General features: G+C 31.5%; 1 long non-coding RNA gene across 1 annotated transcript; it reads right to left on the bottom strand.

Moving 5' to 3' along the window:
- Positions 1–12455: 12455 nt before the first annotated feature.
- Positions 12456–13280, bottom strand: LOC133198915 (uncharacterized). The gene is made up of 3 exons (XR_009722662.1): positions 13218–13280; positions 12649–12798; positions 12456–12531 (listed from the first exon to the last, which is right to left on the bottom strand). It is a non-coding gene; the product is annotated as an uncharacterized LOC133198915 (long non-coding RNA).
- Positions 13281–19289: the final 6009 nt, after the last annotated feature.

The raw sequence follows: 19289 nt of genomic DNA, 5'->3' as shown, positions 1-19289 counted from the left end.
GGCCTAAAATTTCTTGTCCACGCTTGCTATAAAATCATTCTTGAACTTGTCTAATTTAATTTCTACCATGGATTGCAGGGCCCATTTGTAGATTCTGGACGGCCTCCGCAATCACTACAATCTTGTTCACCATACTATAATCTGAACCACTGTCTAATGCAGTCTTAACAGTCTCATTATCCGCCATTTTTACAGTTTTTGTTGATGGCTTTGGGGTATTCCCGTCAGAAGACAGTCGCCGCATCCTGTCGGTTTTGTCCGTTTTAGGCATCAATGCAATATAGGGATATCGAGATATCTAAACATACCTGATTTTCCAAGGTTATTCTTTTAAATTAATAAAAGGTTACTCACAAAGTATCACAGCAAGAAAATTACACGTCCATGTCTACCCACGCATGCGCACGAAAAATGATCAATTTGATTTTGTATAATTAATTATGATATTTTTTTTCAACAATCAATTTGCAGAGTGTCATGTCTCACAAAGATGACAGATAGTTGCAAACTATTTTTTCAATGTAATAAAAATCACTGTAATTATTAGTATTGATGTTTTATTAGGCTGCACCGTAGTTTCATTCATTAAAAAAATATAATGAGTAATTAAATTTTCACTCTAAATGTTTAAGCAAATTGTGAACACCTCTCACATCTAGAAAACATTAACGATTTGATACCTTCTCTGAAAAACCCAGCGGGGGGTATTGTCTCTTTTGGACAGTTTTAATTACAACTTGCAGATTTTATTAATTTCTTTAGAATAATTTATTTTGTTTTTGGTGACTGTTTTAACATTTTTTTTTTCCATATTACTTTAGTTGGCGAACTTTTATAACGGTATATCCTCATTTTGGATGAAAATGCTCAACAATGGCAGGTTTGAGAATAAATGTTAACTTATCCAGAAATATCCTTCCAATGTAACTTCAACTAAAACTTTATTCCTCCAGTGAAATAAAACATTTATACGTAGCCAAAATATGTTGTGCAAATGTTGAAAAACAAACCTGTATATACATTGTATTAATTTCTTCATGGTACACATTTATAATATTTGTCAGTTGTTAATGAATGTATATGCCAACTAAAAATCTACCATCATAACCTGAAAAGTGATCTGCATAAAGCACAATTAAAAAGAGAAAACCTGAACTAAAACATATTAAAATGACAAGTTAATTTTCTAATTTCTAAACAACTGGAAAACTCTTAATCAATAAGACAATGGTATTCAGATAATTTAGAGGAAATTCTGTGACATTTGTTTGATATTTAATAAGATATGAAAATGATGTTTTTATCATGTGTAATATGTCTTGAAATATGAAATAACCTTTATATGACATTTTAATCAAATTGTGATTCATATCTGATTTTGATTGAGCATAAAAAATATTTGCATTTATTTTTTTTTTATGAAATTTGTTGTCACATTATATCGAGTAAAGTACTGTATACATGATTATTTTCCCCCAAGATATTTTTGTCTCTTCACAGTTGCTAATAGTTTTGTCCCATTTTAAATTTGCCAAGGCACAGTTGCGTTGAAGATATAATGCAGTCTTCTTTTAATTCACACCATTTTAAATTCGTCCATATGCAAGGAGACCTAAAGTGGCTAAATTGAAATGGGAGCGGAAAATTTCCCTGCATACAGTATGGTGTTGACAGAATTGATTTTTTAAAAAAAAACATTTCTTTATTTTTATATTATTTCTTCTTGTTTCTTTCGATTCCGTTTCTTTTTTGAGCTGTATTACTTTTACAATTCTTCAAACCATTAGTTGAATTGTCTTCAGTGAATTATAATGCGTAAGCCAGGGGTTATATGTTATCCCTTCAGCAAATACTGCGGTGTCTCAATTCAAGTACAGACCGTTAGGGTTAGAACAGTGGCATCTGTTGTGCCACCATCCCGACTTCTACTCGTATGTTTATTTCATCTTAATGCGCGTGCCAAAAGAATAGGAATAATTAAAGGAAGCGGAGAAACGAGTACATATTCACTTTTCCAATAAATGAATATGCCAGGCCAGTAAGATTCTAGCATATTATTGTATTTTTGATAGTTTAAATTGCTGAATTATTTTCTTTATTTTCCTGCTTTTTGATAAACCTATTCCAAATCAATACTCTTACACTTAGATTAGCCCACTTAATATGAAGTATCTTACAAAATATTTGAATTATTGTCTATATGAACAACGAACTCTATATAATTCTATGCCTTTTGAAATTTAAGATTTTTTAAGATTACAATTTTTGCTGTACATTACATTAAAAAGAATTATATTTACATGTAAAAAAAAAAAAAAATCTGCAAAAATGTTCATTTAATTATGTAGGTATTATAAATTTTTCTTCTGCAAAATGATCAAATAAATCATCCTCTAAAATGTTAATTCTTACCTTTTGCAACTTCGATGAAATATTCTTCGCAGCCCCCAAAATAGTTATTTAAAATTTCTCTGAATTTTTCTCACTTTTTCCTGAAATATTTCAAAGTTGATGGATGCGCCTGATGATATTGGATTTATATTTTTCCTCTGCTTTCCCGAAAACACATGAATATTGAATCCCGTTTGTTGATCTATTATTTTATGTCTGTATTTAACAAATAGATTACCATCGGTCATAACTGAACGAGATTAAATAGCCTTTTTTAATTTCACCTGTGCATTTAACCAGTAACACGAATTGTTTGGATGTACTATAATCTTTTACCTCATGACTTCGACCTTTATGTTTGATCTAATTCTAATCTTAGCCATAACTTTCGCACTAGAGCAGATATGACTTTCATAGTTTTCTCATTGCGTTTCCTTTGACATCGCTGGATCGTATTTTATCTTTCATACCATTTGTAAGCTAATTGACTTTATATTAAATTTGACTTCTGAGTTCTCACTCTACCTTATTAAACATAGGACTCACGGCGGATGTGATTGGTCGACAGAGGATGCTTACTCCTCTTATATTTACATCCACTAAATATTATTTCCTTTATTTCTTAAGAAAACCATTGCCGTTCATCAGTCAGTTAACAACAATAAGCATATCACATATACAGATTTCTTGAGCAGTGGTTGTTCCATCAATGAAACATAAAATGGCGTACATATCAATAATACACCATTTCATCTACTAAATCCTACTTTAAGGTAAAATATCCCTATGCTCTAAATTTCACCATTTTTTTTTAAAATTCACAGCATTGATTTTCATCAACAACATTAGCATTAGATTCAAATGGAAAATAGTTTGAAGTATGAAGCATTGCTTACTTTTTCGGAAATGAATATTATGTCTAATCATGATATTTTATCTCAACATAAAATTAGGTATGTATGAAAATGATATTTACTGTCATACCTATTGAATTCATATAAGGAAATATAATGAAACGTTGCTTTTTAAATCAGAATATCACATTGTTTTCTGTGCTTGTAAATTAAAAATGCATCCATCTACAAGAGTTATCTTTTTTCAGAATATTTTTTAAGAGGAAAAAAAAGGATTATGAACATTCTGCATCTGAAATATGATAAATTCCTGTAACAATTAAAAGAATTATTGTTAAGAGATAAAAATATCTCAATTTTAACAGTTTAAAGGAAATGAGTAAAAATGTTTTAGGTAATCTATTATATTTAATCATTAAAAATTTTGGCAATAGAAAATAGAAATCTATATTTGTAACAAAATTTAGGTTCGATTGAATTGATATATAATGGTCTTCATTATTAAACTCTGGTAGTACGATTAATAGATTACTCGGAATAACTTTCTTGGAAAGTTATTTCTCTTATCAGAGGGACATTACATCTTAGATAATTATTTGTACAGATATAAATACAAACAATAAAATGTCTTTCTTTGTTCTTCAGTACGGGAATTAAAGTTGCAGCTATTGGAGAAAAAATTACACAACCCCGCACCATAACAACCAAAGAAAGCATTTTCTTGTTTAAATACACTTTATCCAAACTCTTTTGTTTCCAGTGTTTCGTGTTATTTCCTGTTCACGATTCATTTTGAGATTGATTACGATTCGTTTACTTAATCTTTTACATGACCTTTCCAAATGAAGGATGATAGATTTTCCTCGTGGCTTTCAGCAAATTTGACTTTGGCCGTAAACTTTGCACTAGATGATATTTCTTCAATAATTTTATCTTTGTATGTCTTTTTAAAAGTACATGATTTAGGAATTGTTTAACTTAAAGAGTTCGACTGTTTAACTTAAGGAGTCCGTTTGCACAATATAAGGCCAAATATTTTATGTGTTGTATATAGGTTTTGTAATATTTTCTTATTGCCTAGTGATCTGTAATAATGAAAAAGACCTAATGATTTAATGTTAATTACTTATTCTCGGGTTCAAAGCCTTTTGATTATGATATTGTGCCCAAGCAACAACTGCTTAACATGCATGTTGCATTCTTTTTTATACCTGGAGTTGGAGGTAATGTACCGGTATATGTACATAGATGAACTGTAAGTAACAGGTTTAAGATGAAAAACGATAAAAAAAACCTTTCCTTGGGAGCCTATAAACCAGATTCTCCTGTTGATTGTGATATATATTTGAATTTTGATGATATAGATTACACACATCAATCTTTCGGTATTAAGATGAGTATAAACTAAAAAATATATGCTTTTCTATGGTGCCTTTCATTTTACAATGTCATATTGCATGTGTGCCTTTGTGTTAAGTACATTTGTACTTAATACAAAATTTATTTCACACCAGCGGAGAATATGTTGCTATTATGAAGTTCTATGCCTCTTTGCTGTTGAGAAGCTAAAAAAATAAATAAACGGGTTTTTATTATTGCCATTTTGTTCACATCTACACAACTACGGTATATAGGGAATATTAATGCGTGTACAAAACTGTGTTGTGTTGTTCCTTATGCATCTGTTATATTTTCATAGCACTGTTCCACTGATTATAAGGTCTTTACCTGGACATCTACTGATTCTTTTTCCACATTATATTTTATTACTTTAAAATCCGCAATGTAAATACATGTACTAAAACGTTTGTTTGTTTTTGGTATTGTTTTATTCTGTATATATGATATACAATCTTTACAAAATTCAGTTTCTGACCTACTTAGAAGTTTTATCAGTTGGGAAAATTCGTTAAGGCAGCTCAGTCGGTAGAGCGCTTGCTCCGTGATCGGAATGTCTTGTGTTCGAATCATGGCCGCGACTGACCTAAGTCAATAATATTTAGCAACTGTTTCATTGCAAAGCTCTCGGCACCTTGAAGTGAAAGCGGGTCTTTCGGATGAAACCTTAAAAACCGAGGCCCAGTGTCACGATAGGCGTTGGCACGATAAAGAATCTTCTCTGCTCAATGGCTTTGAGTGCCGAGTAAAGGTCTAAATTTGAAGCCCTTCATCGGTATATGGTGACGCCTCTATATAAGTGAAAAATTCTCGAATGGGACGTAAAACAACATTCAATCAATCAATCAATTGGGACAATTTAAGAGACTCTTTTTTGACTGGGTTTGTATTCGTGTGGTTATTATATTTTGAACATTGCATTGAGAAAAAACATTGTACATGTAATTATTTTCCTAGCTTTTGTCATTTAGAGAAGAAGACAAGAATGACAGAGTACTGATGCTCAATTCATTTTGCTAAAACCTACGTTCCGCAAATTTTTCTGAAATGATATTATATATATAAAATTGTAAAGTCAACATAGTATATATTGTAGAGGCAATAAATCATTTATCAGTTTCATTAGAGAAAATTGAAAAATTGAAGGAAATAATAGACTTTTTTCTTCTAACGTTTTGTAAATAACCCCGAATCTAGAATATCCTAATACGCCCCACTATCTTAATCTGTAATCCGATTAATTGGATAAAAAAGGGGACGAACAAGGCAAGCAAAATGCCTATTGTGCGACAAATAAGAAAGTGCAAAATTAAGTCTCAAATTGTCAATTTTTTTTTTTGATATTTCCTTTAACATTAGCGTATACTTATTGTAAAATTTCCATAAGTTGCAATATTTACATTTGCAAATGTTTTCTTTTATATAACACTATTAAAAGCAACGCGTATCTATATCTGCATAAACACGGGTTCCTCGCGTCATAAACGTTCGACGTAATTTCTCAGTGACGTCATAAAGGGTCGACGCGCAATCAGAGGATCAAACACGTGCCGTTGGGTTTGAAAAATAAAACGTTTCACGCGTTAAAGATTAATAATTTAATTTTGTTTGTATTCTAGTCTCTGATTGGTTAATATCCAAAAAGGAACACAAATTATTTCTGAATAACTTGGTTTGGTATGGGGACACCCCCCCCCCCCCCCGACAACCAGCTGAATCATCTGTATCCATACAATCCTCTCATTTCCAGTCCTCGGGATTCATGGAAAATTCCAGATTGAATAAATATACCTTTAACTTCAAACAATAATTCGATCTTACCACATGTAAACAAGCTGCTAGGCCTATATATCATTTTTTACCTCCCCTCGCTTCCCATCACTTCCGTTACTTCCGTTACTACGGTTGTATTATTGAGCGGCAAATTTGAACTAATAAAAAGCAACGAAATTTTACACCCATAGTTATTTAATGATTTTAAAATTAAATTATAAGGAATGACTCTAATTCTTGGCCAAATTATTCGAGTATAACCTGGTTTGGGTCAGTTTACGCTGTTTTATAATCCGCTTCGCGGATTATAAAGCGTAAACTGACCAAAACCAGGTTATATTCGAATAATTTGGCCAAGAATTAGAGTCGTTCCTAAATAATCAGGCAAATATAAATTATAAATAAGTCAGAAATGTAAATATAAGTAATAAGGTATCATTTAAAAACATATATCGGGCTATAAATACGGGTTGGTACGAGATCAAATTTACCATAAAGCCCTTCGGGCTTTATTGAATTTGATCTCGTGACCAAACCGTATTTATATCCCGATAGATGTTTAAAAATGATACCTTATTTCTTAAACAAACTCATAGAGATTGAAATTATGTGTCCATGAAATAGCACACATACACCAAGGAGGGCAAAAATGATAATTTCTTCATACTTTAACACAATTTTTCCATATGAGTGGGTATTTGCTCCATTTTTTTAACGTTTATGTTCAAAGTATGCGTAAAAATATACATTTATCAGTCGACAAGAACATGGAGCAAAGACCCACTTTACCTTCAAAATACACTTTTATGACAAAACATCCATTTAGTCAAGGACCAAATCACCAACAAGATTTCAATGCAGATATTTGTCACTACCATAATAATTTTATTTTTTATTTATTTCACCCAATGCGACGAATATAATGAAATATGAAGATAACGAACAGTATTCAATCTCGAAAGTCCAATGAAACGATACAAATTTGAAGCAGAGAAAACACTGGCCTCAAAATTTAGAGGTGGTATCAGGTGCCATGGAGGAGTGAGCATCCCCGGTCACACCCGCCGTGTGCTCCTTGTCATGAACGGGTAATAACGGAGATATCCGTAGACAGTTCAGTGTATAAATAATGGCCTAACAATTAGCAGGGTTCTCCATCATTTGAAATTTTACTGTGTTGCAGACTTTACGTGAACCACTAATATTTGCGGTATTTTGGCGATCAAATTCACAACCGAATCCACTATTCTTTAAAATTACAAAAGCCCCCCCCCCCCCCCCCCCCCAACCCACACAACTCTTTTGAATCGCCAATTCATACAAATGATCAGACATTCATAAAAAATAAATTAATGGAATGGATATTTAAAACAAATACACAACTGTAAAAAAATAAGTACGGTATTAAAAAAAACCCTTAAATAATATACTTTTATTATATACCCAACTGTTTGTCACTCAGTTTTACTGTTGAATTTACGCAATCACGAGACGATGTGATCCAACGTTCTGGATCACCACACTGTGGTTTTCTGAATCCATATCACCCCTCTCTGAAACTGATGACGTAGTACACAGATAAATGACGTTTTTATTCTCGCGCATCAAAAAGTTCGTTGACAAAATGGTGTGTTTAATGGATAAAAGTTATGTAATTGATCCAAAAAATTTCCTTTTATTTTACTTTGCTAGTTGTAAAGGGGTATATAATAAATTTATCATTATAACAGTAACTTGATCCGAAGAGCCGTATCACGTCTCGTTGACAGGCGCGGATCATCAGATCAAACGAGACGCGAAGCGTCGAGTTTGATCTGATGATCCGCGCCTGTCAACGAGACGTGATACGGCTCTTCGGATCAAGTTACTGTTATAATAATATATATGTATCACTGTCTACAAGTTGTACGTGTATATTTAACCTTGATGTTGTATATACAGTGTATATTTATCTTCATATTTTACACATGCTCTGAAGAGCAGTGGAAATTCTGGGCGATAAAATCGATCAGCATCCCCACTTTAAAAGTAAATTTGCCGTGATTTTTGTCAGTTGATCGAATTTACGAATTTAAAAAAACAAACAAAAAAACTCTGGAATAGTAAAATACTTTTAGGGGTGCCTTTAAATTCTTCAACAATACATTTACATCAATGAAATGATTATGGTACCGTAATGATGTTTGACTCACAGTGCCAATATAATTCTAGAGACATGGTTCTGAAGTATAAAGACATGTATTTAGCATAAATTTTTAAATAATATTTACAAATGCACGTAGCAGTTGTACGCTTATATGAAAGTGTGAAAACAAATTGTCTTTGTTCCTTCATGCGTAAAGTTTAGAGAGGATCTAGGAGATAATTGATTATGCAAGGTGAAGCAAGGCAAAATAAGTGTCGTACATGTTATGAAGAAATGATTAAGTGCTCTGCCTTAAAAATTGAAAGACGGTTGATTTGTTTGATTACAATTTCAGTTAGAGAGAATTTATATTTAGATTTTCTGATTATCACAGATCTTACTGTGTCTCAAAAGTTTTACTGTGTCGCACGCATAATTTGAATCGTTACTGTGTCGGGGAAATTTTTAATGTGTCGGGGCCGACACAGTAAAACAGCTCATGGAGAACCCTGAATTATTATGAAAAATGTGAGTCAGCATTTCACTCCATGATAGGTTGTATGCGCTGACAAGGTCATTGAATCGACCGTAAAACTTGCGAAAAGATGACTTCAAACGAGACTGTTGATAAAAAAACTTCATGTAACAGTATGTCGGATGGCACACTTTATAGTGACCCAGCCAGAACATTGATTGTTAAAGCTTCTTCTGTAATTGATATTGTTCAGCTATTTTTACGGAGTATAATTACATTTTGCAAGCACAATAAACTTTCGTTAATCGTCAAATAGATATAATTATATATAATTACTATTGATGCTCGAACAAATCACAAGATAGTGAGAGCAAAAAATTAAATACTCTACCTTGTAAAGATTATGAAATTGATTTCTACTTATATAATAAAGTTTTATCAGTGCACAAGTAAATGAATGAAATTATATGCTATATTGTATATTTTGTGGCTTAAAACTTGAGACTTTTATACAAGTTTTATAAGACATATTACGACAGTCTTAATGAATGACAAAAATTTGAATCATATACAGGATTAACTCAGATAATTCGACTGATACAGTAATTGACCAGTTGTAAATTTATACTAGTATATAATGACTGATATTTCATTCAAAGTTTGCAATACTCTTCATTTGTACAACTTCAATTTAAATAAATATAAACAAATATAATTATGGTACCTGATGTCATAATCTAATGTTCCTTTCAATAAGACACCCATATAAGTCAATTAACTCAAGTTTCCCATATATCATGTTGAATCTGTAATTTTTGGAACGACTGTTACTTGACAAACCCTTTCCATTAACTTTCCGCTATCAGAGATGAATGCACTTACTATGACATACGTCCATTGCGAGAAAATTATCTTCGTAAATGAGAAGTTTTCTGCAATAATGGATAATATCTCAATATATTAAGTACATTGATTAAATGTTTGTATTTACGAAGTACGGATCCCTTTGCATAGCGGGGTAATCAAGATTTCCTGAAATTCTATCTAATTCGTTTTTAATCATGCTGTATACAGGAAATTTTTCGCCCCTTTTTAATTTCACCCTTTTGCCCTCATCGCAAGTGGGCGAATTTAAAACGGTCATATTCATAGAAGACAGGTTTATTTGTTTAAGTAGAACTATGTTTAGGCGTATTTGAAAGCGGGGATGTAATAAAGTGTTTCTTCGTAATTTTTTTTCTCTTTTATATCTTTCGTTATGTAGTCTATCAACTAAGCTACTAGGAAATAATGTTTCAAGACGTGAAATCTTAGTCATTAATTTACGATCAACTGATCTTATTTTCCTTTATTTTCAATTTTAGAGTATAATTGAACCAGTGCACTAGAGAGAATTTTTCTACCTAATAGACAGGGTATCGAATCAGACTAGGTAAAGGACATGTTAAACTGAAATATAAATAACGGTACGAATTCACAGTAAAATGCATTGCACAGGTGCCGGATTAGACCGTTTATACTGTAAATTCCCTTAACGTTCCGGAGAGAGAGAAGGAGAAGAAATCACATTTTTTCCTGTATACGAGGCACTGTTCAGCTAGTCTAATTATCAGTTCCACCTCTCTTGCACATGTATCAACTTTTCTTCAATCAAGGGTAGTTAAGTACATTCTCGATTTGTGCAAAGGATTAAGGCTGTGAAAAGGCACCCAAATATTTTTTGTACAAAAATCTAAAATGACATTGATATTCATATTTTGTTTAAAATAACCTTGAAGTTTTTTGTGAAGTGAAAATGAAATAATATAACTTTATTAGACGCGAAAGCAACAGAAGAAACCAACATGGAATCCCAAACCCGTCCATAATGGATAAGTTGAAAAACCCTTAAATAGCATCTTACTATAGAGATGTCAACATTTTCAAAATTTGGTAGCCTGGCTTGATCTTATAATGCAGTCTGCAATTTAATTATCGTCCAAGTCTCTGTCACAAGATGAAAAAATTCCTTTAAGCTTTCCTTATTATAACATCGTGAAGAGACAGATATTTATGATACCCCTATACAAAAAAATATATAAAGTTGTACTAATGATACCAACACCTATCAAAACATGAATAAACAGGTGACTGTGATATAATATGTTCCTAAAATATGTGCGTTTTAAGCAATTTGCTGGATACAGAAAAACAGTAAGGAAAATCTTTCAAAACAACAGGTGAGTTATGAAATATCTCTTGAATAATTTATTTTTTTTTAGCATTAAACTGTGTCTATTTTGTTACACATGTTGCATGAAAAATTAGATTTTGCTTGACACAAATACAATGTCGAGTAAAATCCGACATTTTTTTTGTTCATACAAGGATATCAAATAGTACTGTTTTGTAAACAAACACGGATCGTTGAAAGTTAATACCGGGTGTAGCATTGTTGTAAAGGCATTTGTTTATTTGAAATATTTACATGCATTGTTAGAATGTGTGCATTTTTATGATTGTTAGGATTCCTGGTCTTGCTTGTTAAAGAAGAATTTCTAAATGTAGAGACAAGGAAGTACCACCCCAAATCAACAGAGGTTTGTATAGGATTCTTATCAGGTTTGTTAAGGGTTCTGCAATCTTTTTATCGAACTTTGACACAGATCATTACTTAATACTTCATTCTTTTTTCCCTCTGACTATATATTAAGATTTTCACCAGAAAATTTTTTTTTTCACAAAAACTGGAATATATAAAGATATGATTTATAAGTATTAAGAGATATTTTGTTTTCAGAGGTCCGTGTTTGCTTTTCTCACAAATTGTTTTGGTTGATAACGATTATCGTTTGTCGTCTTCACATTTTATTCTAGGATATCTGTTTCTACTTTTTCTTACAGAATCTTTTATTACTCCCCGTGCCCTGACTGAAATACTCTTTCTTGGAACGATGCAGATTGTTCAAAGTTCTTTGTTCCTTTTCTTACTTCAATGTTTAGCAGGTAAGTTGATACAATATTAAGCAATTTAGATGACACAGTATTTAAAAAATAATAAGCCAATATGGCTCTTGCTATCTTTTCGCCTACACAGGTAAAATTGCAGCGCATGTTAAACACATGTTGAAATACGTTGAACATGTTCTGAAACATATGTTCGCCATATAAAACGAGCAACATATGTTAAACATATGTTTATGAACATATGTTGATTATATGTTTAATATATTTTTCTCATACGTTTTTTATGATCATATGATTAACATATGTTTATGTTCATATGTTTTTCATATGTTAAACATGTTAATTTTATTTCTTACTCACATTTATTATTTAATTATTTTGTATTTCTTGGGATTGCAAAGTCAACTTAATAGTACTCTTATCCTTTAATATATATCTTGTCATCTAAACACTTAATAATAAGAAATCAAAGAACACAATCTGAAGCATTAATCTTGTGTTTATTTTTTAATTTTTTTTTTGTTTTACATAATTCTGGCTTTATATCCCTGACAGGGACTGCATTGCTTCTGAAATGATAAAGAAAAGATAATAAAAATTAAGAAGTCCAAATTTCTTGTCAATCACATATATAATTAATAAATTTATATTATTTAGCACAAAGAGTAATAAATTTGAGCACTTACAATTTTTTTCTTAGCATGTTCTTTGTTTTCTTCCATTTTACAACCCCTTGGAACCTCATCATAGGATTTGAAATTGTCACATGTTAAGGTACTGGGTGGCAATTCAGTTGAGTCTCCAATTTTAAGGTTTCGTTGATTAATACAGATTCTCTGAAAAACAAATTAAAATCTACATGTAATTTAAGTTAATACACTGATGCGCAGACAAATGCATACCCCATTCTCCTAAACAGTTATCGAGTTTTTATATGAGTTAAAAACTAATTTCATAAACTTTGTTTGGTGTTGTGTAACACCATATAATGTTATGTCAAAGACAATTTCACTCTTGGATGGTATGCTTAATAATAAAATCATAAAAAAACAATTAGTTTTTTTTTTAACTTTTACAAACGAATTTAAAAATGTGAAATTCATAATATATTAATATTTGTTAGATATTCAGATACAAATATATAATATTTGGATATAAAACATACAGGCAGAGAAACTTACAGTGTGGTTCCAGTATATCCCAAAACTTTGTTTGGAAAGAGATTAATAAAGCTTGTAATACATGGTGTACTTACCTGTTCTGAAGCAAGCATGGTGTTCTTCCATGTTATTCATACCAGAGAGACTGTATTTTGAACCTATAAAAATCATAAAATAAATATTCATAGAGTAAATATTTTGTAATCAAATTCCAATCAAAACTTAAGATACCTCGAAAGAGATGTGTTGAAAAAAAAACTTCGTCAATTAATATATAAATATGTAATAAATTAGCTGATGCACTTTAAAACCAATTGCACTATAATAAGGCTGAAATTTATTACTATTCAGATATTTTATAGTTTAAAACCGAGCAATTTCTATCCATATCTTTAATATTTTAGAAAAAAAAGAGTTGATAAACCAAAACAGTGTAGAAATAAGAAGCAAAAATAAATAAATAAATAAATAAATAAATAAATAAATAAATAAATAAATAAATAAAAAAATAATAAAAATAAAGAAATATTTTGTTATTAAAGACTCATTCCTCATATGCACCCTGTAATTACTGTGATTATTATATGTATTTATTTTTCACCTGTATTGTGATCATGCAATCTTCAAATCAGCTTTGGGTTGAATCGTCAGTCTTAAGAGCTTTGGGTTTTTTCAGTAAAAATGGCACTCTGACATTGAACTCCAGTTGCTTAATACATAATACATAAAAACAAACATTTTCCATTAATAATTTGATAAAAGAACTGCATAAATAACCATCTTAACATAGGCTACATACAAACTGCTATGCAAGATTTCTACTTTCACTTTCATATCAAGATGGTACAAAAATATGGAAACGTAACCATTGACAAAGGAAAAAAAAAACAATCTGAAAAATTAGTAATGCTAAATGATTTTTACATTCGTCGAAAACAAATCCAAAATAACGTAGACAAGATCACTAGGTGTCTCGTCTTTTTACGAACTGCATTAATTACAACTACAGTTAGATGTTAAGCAAGTCATGAGAGCATTAGAAGTTTGTATAAATCTGTAACCGTAAAGAAATTCTCTTAAGATTTAACCAAACGTCAAAAAATTTCAAAAATTTGCATATTTTTTTAAAAATGCACCTGCTTAATTCTGTACTTTTAGTGAAAACTATCATTGCAGAAATAATATATGATTATCAATGAAGGGCAAACTGGACGTGAATGGTCTCTGAAAGGCTGTAATTGAAAGCATGACATGCATAAAGACAAGAACCCTATAAAATCCGCAATTTGCAATGTACTTTCGGTTTCAAATCTTAACATTTGGACAAAATAAACAGGGAAAACAACTTTCCAGAGGCTATCGAAATCCAACTTTTCCTTCATTGATTAACATATATTGTTTCTGCAATGATGGCTTTCACCAAAAATACGGATTTAATTAGGTGTATTTATTAAAAACATATGCATTTTTTTTAAAAAGAATTTTTCTCGATAAATATTTTTAAAGTATTTGTTATCAAGTGATACTTTCTATTTGTTAATCAATTATATATTTATAAACTGTAAAAGTTTTAACTTTATAAACCACATAGTTTTGGATAAATTTTTGGACGTTTACCTTTGGCAAAACCTTGAACTAAGTCCTAAAAAACATATCTGAGAGCACTTACTTGTTTCCAACACCCAACACTTCTGCTGCAGCAGTGACGTAAAAATGACTTAAGTACACTTTTATCCGATAAAACACAAAACCGGTCCGGAAATAAAATACGGAATGATTTTAATTTCACTCATAAAATAAACCCAAACAAAACGGGGTAAAATACAAATTAATTAATTCTTGATAAATTTAATTTGGGGAATACAATGTTCAAGAAGACAAATTTTGAATTTGAAGAAAGGAGGGGGGGGGGCTGAATTTGGAGAAACGAATGGGGGAGGGGTGCAGGGTAACAGAGTAGTTAACAGGTCCTCCTTTTTATGCAAGCTTCTACAGGAAATGTTCATTCTTTTGAATAAATATGTATTCAGTTTAATCTTGATATATGTTATTGAAATTATTTTTTTAACATTCAGTCTACTTGCACTGGCGAATCTAGAGGGGGGGGGGGGGTTCGGGGGTTGGACCCCACCCTTTATTTTTGCAGAGAGAGAGAGAGAGAGAGAGAGAGAGAGAGAGAGAGAGAGAGAGAGTTTTCTGTAATATGAATATCTATACCTATGATATTTTGAATAAAATAAGTAATTCAATATCTGCCCATTCTGCTCGCTAGGTAGAGTTTCACGTATGTGCCTTCCTCCGCGTATCTTCAGAACCCTGGCCCCGACCACCCACAAGTAACATGCAAGGTTTCAATTTGATATTATCGGAAGATTCCGGCGAACTTTAGCTGCGCCATTTTTGGATTATCTTCTGAAGTAATTAAGTTTAAGAAGTATGCATAAAAAAGTCAGGAAATCATGAAAGGGAGTATGCATAAGGGAATGTTTTTCTCCTTGTATTTTGGAGATATTTTAATCACTGAAGAAAAGGTTTAAAATGGTCCCCAGGTATGCAGGGAGAGGAGGCTCACTTTTTTCTGAGAAAAATCTTTGGCTGTAGTTTTAATATGAAAGCTTTAATCTGGATGCTCCCCTCTCACTTTTTGTTGCAGGAAGGTCAAAATACACAAATTCAAGCATTTGATAGGAAAAAAAATGCCGAAAAGTTAGATGAACCCCCCATTCCAGCCCTGAAATAGGATGTTACAATGTAGTGGATTTTTTTTGCTTAAATAGTCAACTCCCCTAACAAAAATTTACTACAGTTAACTATAGTGAAAACTTTGATACTTTGATTTACTATGAAAGTTTACTCTGGAACTTTTTATGAGATTTCAAAGCTTCAATTCTCTAAAATTCGATCATAGTAATGTAAAATTGGTAATATTGTGTGAATATACAAAAAAATATTTCAATTTGATATAAAAAAATGTACAGATATGAATTGTAGAACAAAAATATAACGATTTGAAATCCATAGTAAAAATACTTTGATTTACTATAGTGAAAAAAACTTTAATACTATAGTAAACTAAAGTTAAATATAGTAAACTATAGTTAACTATAGTAAATTATTGTTTACTATAGTAAACTATAGTTAACTATAGTAAACTATAGTTAACTATAGTACTTTTTTGTTAGGGTCTGTTCGGAGGTTGTTCCCTTTGAAAACCGTTGCTACAGGCTTGAAATGCCTATGCATGAGTGTTGGGGCACCGACCGTGACCTGGAACCCCCCTCCCCCTTTTTTTTCAAAATTTGCTGGATCCGCCCTTGACTTTTTAAAATATAACATTTAATGTAATCCATATTAGGTTTAAGGTATTCAATGTATAAAGACCATTTTTTGTACCTAATAAACGAATGGTCCGATTTTTAGGTCACCTGAGTCACTCAGGTGACCTATTGCTATCTCTTTTCGTCCGTCGTCGTGCGTCGTCCATCGTTCGTCGGTCGTTAACTTTTGAACATTTTCAGCTTCTTCTCTGGAACCAGCAAACCAATTTCAACCAATTTTGGCATATAGCATCTATGGGTGAAGGGGAACAAAAATTGTGAAATTCGTGGCCCTGCCCCCTGGGGCCTAAGGGGTGGGGCCAAAATCATCAAAATTAATGCAATCTTTAAAAATCTTCTTCTTCTCTACTCCTGGACATCAAGCAGTCAAACTGTTGGCATGATTGTAATAAGCATTGAGCCCTCTAACAAAATTTTGAAATTCATGGCCCCAGGGTCAGGGGTTCTGGTGCTAGGGCGGGCTATAAAGATCATATAGTGAAAGTGAATTTTTTCTTTGAAAATCTTCTTCTCTACTCCTGAGTATTATTGAAACAAATTGAATACATAGTTATGATAAGCAAGGGTGACTCTACCAAAATTGTGAAATTCATGACCCCAGGGTGAGGGGTTCTGGTGATAGGGCGGGGCTATAAAGATCATATAGTGAAAGAGCATTATTTCTTTGAAAATCTTCTGCTCTACTCCTGGGTATTATTGAAACAAATTGAATACATAGTTATGATAAGCAAGGGTGACTCTACCAAGATTGTGAAATTCATGACCCCAGGGTCAGGGGTTCTGGTGTTAGGGTGGGGCTATATAGATCCTATAGAGAAAGAGCATTATTTCTTGAAAATCTTTTTCTCTACTCCTGGGTATTATTGAAACAAATTGAATACCTGGTTACCTAGCAGGAGTGACTCTACCAAAATTGTGAAATTCATGACCCCAGGGTCAGGGGTTCTGGTGCTAGGGCGGGGCTTATAGATCATCTAGTGAAAGTGCATTATTTCTTTGAAAATCTTATTCTCTACTCCTGGTTATTATTTAAACAAATACATGATTATGATAAGCAAGGGTGACTCTACCAAAATTGTGAATTTCATGACCCCTGGATCAGAGGTTCTGATGATAGGGCGGGGCTCTATTTATTATATAGTGAAAATGCTTTCAAAATCTTCTCTGCATATGGGCATATCAGAGGCAAAAAGAGTAAAAGTTTCAACAAGGAAGGGTATTTTTACCAGATTTTTGAACATGATCAGAACCATTTGGTCAAGTGTTCTGGTCCAGGCCAGGGCTCGATTAATTTGTATTCTACTGAGAGGAGTTATTCCCCTTTGCCATTTATATTATGTGATAATTAATCACTGTAAATAATGTACTTGAAAAGTTAATAGAACAAGAATTTTTATTGTATAATACAAAAAGTACTTTCATAGTTTTAATGATCAGGTAGACTTGTAAGTAATAGATAAATAAAAATGAGACAAAAATAACTTGTCTTATTAAATGTTCATCAAAGACCAAGAGAGGCCAATGTAACAATGCAACAATTTCAACAAGGAATTAAAAGAGTAGAGAAGCACTGATAGTTTCTTAATATACTGTATGGTGATAGTGATAAATGGGGAACAGATTAGAACCTAATTTATGAACTGTTAATGAATGCTAGACTAATTACTTTGTTGATCCTGATCACCCTATTTTTCTTGCTTTTGGGCAACAAAGCTTCACCTTGCAGTTCATTTCATACTCTATGGATCCTCTAAATTGTTGTATTATACTCAGGTGACCGTTAAGGCCCTTGGACCTCTTGTTAAATCATTGTAGCATTTAGAAGGTTTTATAAAACAAAAATACTCCACCTAAGGAATTTACCAAATTTTAATTATTGTACAATTAATTGTACCTTAAAGTTAACATTGAAGTCAATGGGCAGCACATGTGTTATTAAGATATTGTAAAAAGTAATTTGAATTTCATACAAATCTCTTGGTGAATATATGCATAAACTCTCTCTTTATTGTAATATGAAATGAAATGAATCATTTACCTTTGATATTTTGAAAAAAAAAATTCTTCTTTTCATCAAGGGCAGACAACTCTTCAAAAACTTTTAGGGTGCAAAATGACTGGCTTCTTACATGTTATCTGTCATGTGAATTTGGTTCATTTCACTTTCATCGTTATCTAGCAATGCATTTTTAACTAGTTTAAGATGATTCAAAATTGTTCAAAATCCCTTCATTATACTTTGAATACCTTAATATTAAATTATTGCCGGTTCACTGATTAATATTAAATTAATTAACGTATTTTAAATTTTATCTTGTTAAATTAAAATAAAATTAATTAAATAATGATAACGATAATTTTATATTAAATGAAATAAATGTGAAAAGCCTATTGGTTATTATATAATGTTCAGTATGATTTTTTTGTGAAACTTAAAACATATGTTGAACATATGTTTGAAACAACTATATGTTTAAAATATGTTCAACATACGTTAAACATATAGTTACCACAAACATATGTTCAACATATATTTCAAACATATGTTTAACATATTTGTTAAACATATGTTCAACATACTGTCAAAATTTCATATGGTCAACATTTGTTCAACGTATGTTCAACATATGTTACTCGAAACATATGTTGAACGTACGTTGCAATTTTAGCTGTGTACATCATACACTAGAATGCTAGATAAGATAGATAAGATAAGATAATATTTATTTAAAGTCGGGTAAATCAAACAAAAAACATTAGCTCTGAAGAGCTATTTTCCGACTACATAATAATATTACATATAATACAATAATACAGAATAAACAAGAA

This window comes from Saccostrea echinata, unplaced genomic scaffold (assembly GCF_033153115.1).
Source record: "Saccostrea echinata isolate AGI-Se365-2 ecotype Australia unplaced genomic scaffold, CSIRO_AGI_Sech_v1 ptg000033l, whole genome shotgun sequence".
Classification (NCBI taxonomy): Eukaryota; Metazoa; Mollusca; class Bivalvia; order Ostreida; family Ostreidae; genus Saccostrea; species Saccostrea echinata.
Note: the sequence above shows the minus strand (reverse complement) of the source record. Positions and strands in the feature narration are given on the sequence as shown.